This window comes from Echinops telfairi, unplaced genomic scaffold (assembly GCF_000313985.2).
Source record: "Echinops telfairi isolate 266 unplaced genomic scaffold, ASM31398v2 ScPeMD7_15;HRSCAF=58, whole genome shotgun sequence".
Lineage (NCBI taxonomy): Eukaryota > Metazoa > Chordata > Mammalia > Afrosoricida > Tenrecidae > Echinops > Echinops telfairi.
In genome coordinates, this window is record NW_022103912.1 from 231,976 (window position 1) to 238,084 (window position 6,109).

Here is a 6,109-nt window from a genome sequence, read left to right on the forward strand (position 1 = left end):
AACATGCACAAAAACAAGACAGAGCAAAACCAAGCAACAATGTACAACAAAACAAACAACAACAAACCACAAAGAACAAATAAAAACACACCAAGAAAGAAAAGCTTGTAGTTAGTTCAAGGACCACTGGCCTTTAGGAGTGTTTTCCAGTCCAGTCTGTTGGGGCACCACGCCCTGGCCCCAAAGTCCACCTTTAGCATTCACTAGTGACCTTGCTGCTCCATTCCCTTTCTGTTCTGCTGCACTCCCCCAGTGCTTTGCCTCAGTGTGGTGGGATCAGATCGGGTGCAATTCCCACACTGTGTCTCTGGTGGTGTCCCCCGCAGGGCCATGGGTCAGTGAGGGCCATCATGTCCCATAGTGGGGCTGGCCATGTGGTCCTCTCTGTTACTGGCTGTTCTAATTGGGGTCATTGTCCTCGAGGCCTGGTGGGCCAGGATGTGCTCCAGTCTCTCCTCCTCCCCCATCATGTGCTCCCATGTGCTCCGATCAGATACATCTCTCTCCTGGAGCTGCGGATTCAGTGCCGTCCTTTGAAATAAATTCTTCTCAGGGGAGGGGCAGGCATCCACTTAGTATTTGGGACTGGGGCCAGCCCCCCAGACCTCTCCACTGGCTCCCTACTCCACGCTGGCATGTTGCATTCACACCTTGGAGCACTGGGTTGACATCCGGTCCATCTTTTCCTGTGGAGATATAAACAATACCCTCCCCTTGGGTGGGTTAGGGCCCCATGCCCCCACTACCCATTTCTTCCTTATTTTCTTCTTTTTTTTTTTACCTTTGCCAATTCTTAACACCAAAAAAAAAAAATCCAACCCACTGCTGTCAAGTCCGTTCTGACTCAGCAACCCCTGCATAAAGGCTTGTGAGGTTGTGGATCTTTATGGGAGCAGAGAGCCAGCCTCATCCGTCTGGTAAAGATTTACAACTCCAGAAACCCAGGGTGTCCCTTGCTGTGGCGGCAGTTCTGATTCATAGCAATCTGATAGGACAAAGTAGAACTGCCCCATAGACTTCTTTACAGAAGAGGGCTCCACATCTCACTCCCATGGGAAGGGGCTGATAGTTTTGAACCACTTTAATAACTAAGCGCTTAACGTTCGGCCACCGGGGCTTCTTCTGTCATTGTTAAAGATAAGTGGTATTTTCATGTTATGATGAAAGGAAGCTGAAGCCAGAGAAGTGGGATAATTGGTTCACGACCCAAAAGCCACAGTGTAGCCGTTTGGCCCTTGGATTCTCTTAGCTTCTTTTTACTGATCAATCGTTTTCAGCTCAGGTTGTTCTTTCATAAAAGAACAGAGGTTTCCCTTGCTCTGCCTGCCTTTACCCATCAATATCCAGCAATAGATGACGATGACTCATTAGTCAAGAAGGCTGTGGAGATGCAGGCTTCCACCTAGATTTCTTTCAGGGTTAGATACGATGACCTCACAGTCCCTTTTAGATTTGAGTTCTTTTTTCAAGTTCCAGGAGCTTTTATTGTTTGAATAACAGCACACACAAACCAGGCAGAGCAGTCCCCGAGGAAATGGTGGTCATGTTTCACTGGTGTCTGTCCTTGCTCCTTCATCTTCTAAGCACTTAGAGATTTTTCTATCTAGGCATTTACTTTGATCACAAATGTAATCCCAAGTGTGAATACATGTTTTTTATCCTCTACTTCCCCCTATGTTCCTTTAAATAGGACCCTCCCCCCCCCCAAAAAAAAAAAGGTGCTCGATGTCTTCTTTTAGCCTAGATGGGCCATAGTTGTCCGACCATTGTTTTAAAAAGAGTATGACTTGGTCTTCCAAAATCCTTCTTAAACTATAACTTTTTCTGCTAAATCCAGGGGCCACAGTCATTACTGGTATTGTCGATAGTTTCCAAAAGGTGAGGTTGGTAACTGGGTTGAAGGCAACTGGGAGTGATCTTCAGGACCATTGGGAAACTGCAGAGGCACATCTTGCCATCAAGATTCTAGCTTCTTTACTAAAAGGCAGGAGAATGCCACCCATTGCAGCTGACCCAACCATGGCCACTGGCTCCTTTCATGGCTCCTGTTAAGGCACCACTTCTGATGGAGTCCAGGGATCTTCTTTACCTCTGACTTGAACTATACTTAAGTCAATCGTGGACAACAGACTTCCCCAAACTGCAAAGCTGCCTCCTAACTGTGGCGCGCTGTCAAACTCCCTCATAGTCTGTGGTTGACTCCCACTGGAGAATTCCAAAACCTTTGGTTGCTTGGAAGATACCATCACCTGTGGTGCCCATTGTGCAGGCTCCAGCACAGTCATCCACATGCACCAAGGGCAAGGTTCTTGCACGTACTCCTGCATGTTGACCCCAGTGGCACCTAGAGTTGAGTTCTTGGTCTGAAATCTACCCTTGGACAACCCAGATTGCTGAAGACCTGGTAGAAACTTACTTATGTCCGGTATCACTTGACTACATTTATATTTTGTTTTGAGTTTTTTGCTATCTCCTTCCTTTTTTCTTTTAATATGGGATTCATGGATATTTTGTGTGCCCCTGCTTTGCTGCTTGAAACCTCATAAGAGATTAATAAGTGCGAGTTCTCTTCCCTTTTAATTTTGTATAGTTACTTAGCTTTTATATGCATTCAAGGCCCATCAGGTTTGTGCAGGTGTCATGCTTTTGTTCCCCTGACCTATCACTTTATTGTCTCGTCTCGTGTCATTCAAGTAATATGCTTCATGTTTACTGATAGATGTGAAAGTAAACAAAGGTCTTTGTGAAGACATGAACAGTTGCAGAAACTCCTCTTTTAAGATTATTGATCAGTATATTATAAAATCCTTCAAGATCCAGATCCTTTTCTCAAGTATTTATGAAAGTATCTGGATTTTAAATACTTCCAGGATTTTTACTCCTTTGTGTGTGCGTGTGTGTGTGTGTGTGTGTGTGTGTGTGTGTGTTTGTTACATAGGGTATTGGGATAAATCTTAGTTATTTTGCATAATCGGGTCAGTTTTGTGGATGAATGAAAAATTTTAATTTATTCAAAATTGTGATGATTTAGTTTTATATTGGGAATTTCATTCATTTTAGTGGTGATTTTATATATTTAGACGTGTTGCCGTTTCCTTCTAATAAATATTCCTAGTTTCAAAAAGGAATTTTGCTTGTATAATACTGTTGACAAAATTGTCTTTACGAGGAATTTGTCTTTTGCTTTAAAATTCCAAATTTAGACTTGTGAAGTATCTGCCTTTCTTTGGAACCATATTATCATGTTTCCCTGCATTATACTCTAGTGTTTAGTAGAGTCTAATGTTACTTGTCTTAAGTGAATAGTCAGACTCCCTTGGGAGTCAATTTTGTAATCTACAGTCCAGATGTCACTGAGGGAAGGAAGACTCATTCATGTTGTGCTTTGGGCATTTTGCACTGCAGTTGTTTTTTGACTTCTAAGTGGGTATTTCTTAGTTGTTGTTGTTTTTTTTTAGTGCAACTACTTTAATCATCAGAGATAACACTAGTTAGTTATTCATACAGTACATATATACTTCAGAAATAACGTGGGTTTGGGTCTAGATTACATCAATAAAATGAGTATGCGATCAGTTGAGTCACACTTAGGTTTTTGGTTTCCTGGTGTATATAGATGTTGTGTTTACACTATACTGTTGTCTATGAACTTTGCAATAGCATTATGAAAAAGCGTGAATTATTAGAATGTGATACACAGATATGAAGTGAGCACATGCGGTTGGAGAATGATTTGTTTGATGCAGGGTTACCACAGACCTCTGATTTGTAAAAGCGCATTATTTGTGAAGTACAATAAAAGGTAGGGCAATAAACTGACATGCTTGGATTTTTCTAGATTATTCAATCTTGTTTCTTGTTCCAAGCAACATAACACCAAAGATGTCAGAGCAAATACAATATTTCAGTTACTCTCAAGATAATTGTCAATTCTGTAAGGGCTTGAGTGGGAATAATGGTTTATACTAGGGAGAGTTGAAGGTGGGATGGCACCTAAGCCATAGTACTTCTGATTGCTTCACATGCGTGAGAAAGCTAGAAATGAGTAAGGAAGACTGGAGAAGAATTACAGTGTTGGTGAAAGATACTGAGTGTATCAAGAACTGCCCGAACAGACATCTGTTTTGGAGGAAGTACAATCAGAATGCTGTTTGAAAGAGGATGAGACCAAAGTAGGGTCAGAATTGGTAGAGACTTCGTCTGACATAGTTTGGACATGGAGACCAGTCTTTGAGCAGGACATCATGCGTGGTAAAATAAGAGGAGTGGACACAGTAGCTTCAAAAATGGGCTCAAGGTTAGGGAAGATCATGAAGATGCCATCAGAATTTTGTTCTGTTTTCCATGGGACCACTAGGACTTTGAACCAACTTCATGGCACATAAGAAAACCAGAGCCTCTGAAACTGTGAGAAAATAAATGTTTGTCGCTCTTTATGGTACTTTTGTTATGGCAAACCCAGTGTGCCATCCAGTCAGTTCTGATGTGTAGCGGCCCTGCAGGGTAGAGTAGAACTGCTCCTGCGGACTAACAGGGTAAAGCTTTCTCTTTTTCCTCAGAGCCACTTTTGAACAAAAATAGTAGAGAGAATTAAGAAAACCAGAAATTGGGTCTTTGAAAAGGTGAATACAATGAACCAAGAATGTGACAGTGTAATATAATTAAAATTATAAAGCTTGGATGATGGGATTAAAGAGGGCTTACATACATGCTGGCGAGGGTGGTTAGGTGCCGTCAATTTGGCTCTGACCCACAGAGACCTCTGCACAACCGTGAAACACTGTCCGGTCCTGTGCCATCCTCACAATTGTTCCAGTGCCTGAACCGGTGGAAGCAGTCGCTGTGTCAATCCACAGGCCTTCCTCTTAGTCACTGCCCTTCCACTCTACCACTTCTCCAGTGACTAGTCTTCTGATAACATGAAAGCATGCAAGATGAAGTCTTGCCATCCTTGGCTCTAAGGAGCATTCTGGCTTTACTTCTTCCAACACAGATTGATTTGCCCTTTTAGCTGCCCATCGTGCTTTTAATATTCTTCTCTAGCACCACAGTTCAAATGCATCGATTCTTCTGTGGTCTTCCTTACTGTCCAGTTGTCACAGGCAAATGATGCAATGAAGAATAATACCATGACTTGAGTCCTAGAAGTTACATCCTTGCGCTTCAATGTTTTAAAGAGGTCTTGTGCAGCACATTCTCCCAATACAGATCTCTTGACTGCTGCTTCCATAAGCATTGCTTGATTCTTGACAACTTCAACCTTTTCTCCATTTATCATGATGTTACCTATTGGTCCACTGGTGAAGCTGATGATCTCCGTGTTGAGTTGTAATCCATACTGAAGGGTGCAACCCTTTATCTTCAACGCCAGCAGAGGCTTCAACTCCTTCTCACTTTCAAGCAAGGTTGTGTTGCCCGCATAGAGCAGGTTGTTAATAAGCCTTCCTCCAATCCTCAAACTGCATTCTTCTTCATAAACTCCAACTTCTTTTTAATTTTATTTTATTAAAAAAATTTTTAACTCCAACTCCTTTGATTATTTGCTCAGCATACAGATTAAACAAGTGGTGAGAGGATACAACCCTGACACACACCTTTCTTTGTTGTAAACCTTGCAGTATTCCCATGTTCTCTTTGAACATTGCTTCTTGATCCATGTATAAGTTCTGAATGCGCACAATGAAGGGTTCTGGAATTTCCATTTTTCTAAAGGTTATCTACAATTAATTATGGTCCACATAGTCAAGTGCCTTTGCATAGTCAAACACAATTAAACAGCTTTTTGGTATTCTCTGTTTTGAGGCAAGATCCATCAGCTATCAATGCTGCCCCTTGTTCCATGTCATCTTATCAATCTGGCCTGAATCTGGCAGTTCCCTGGGTACTCCATCAATTCCTGGAGACTTGTTTTTGACTAATGTATTCAGTGAGGTTTGAATTTCCCTCAGCACCATTGGTTCTTGCTCATATGCTATCTCCTGAAATGGTGGAATGTCAACTAGTTCTTTTTGGTATACAGTGAACCCTCGCCACTTCGCGCTTCGACTTCCTCGGCTTCACTCTATCGCGGTTTTTGCATAACAGCGCATGCTCTGTCATTACTGCCACT

At 42.2% G+C, this 6,109-nt stretch overlaps 1 protein-coding gene and 1 pseudogene across 2 annotated transcripts in view; one reads left to right on the forward strand and one right to left on the reverse strand.

The window, feature by feature from the left end:
• Positions 1 to 6,109, forward strand: part of CLASP1 (cytoplasmic linker associated protein 1) — a 354,339-nt gene that overhangs the window by 73,517 nt on the left and 274,713 nt on the right. The gene's annotated exons all lie outside the window — the stretch shown is intronic.
• Positions 1,850 to 2,327, reverse strand: LOC101649216 (annotated as a pseudogene).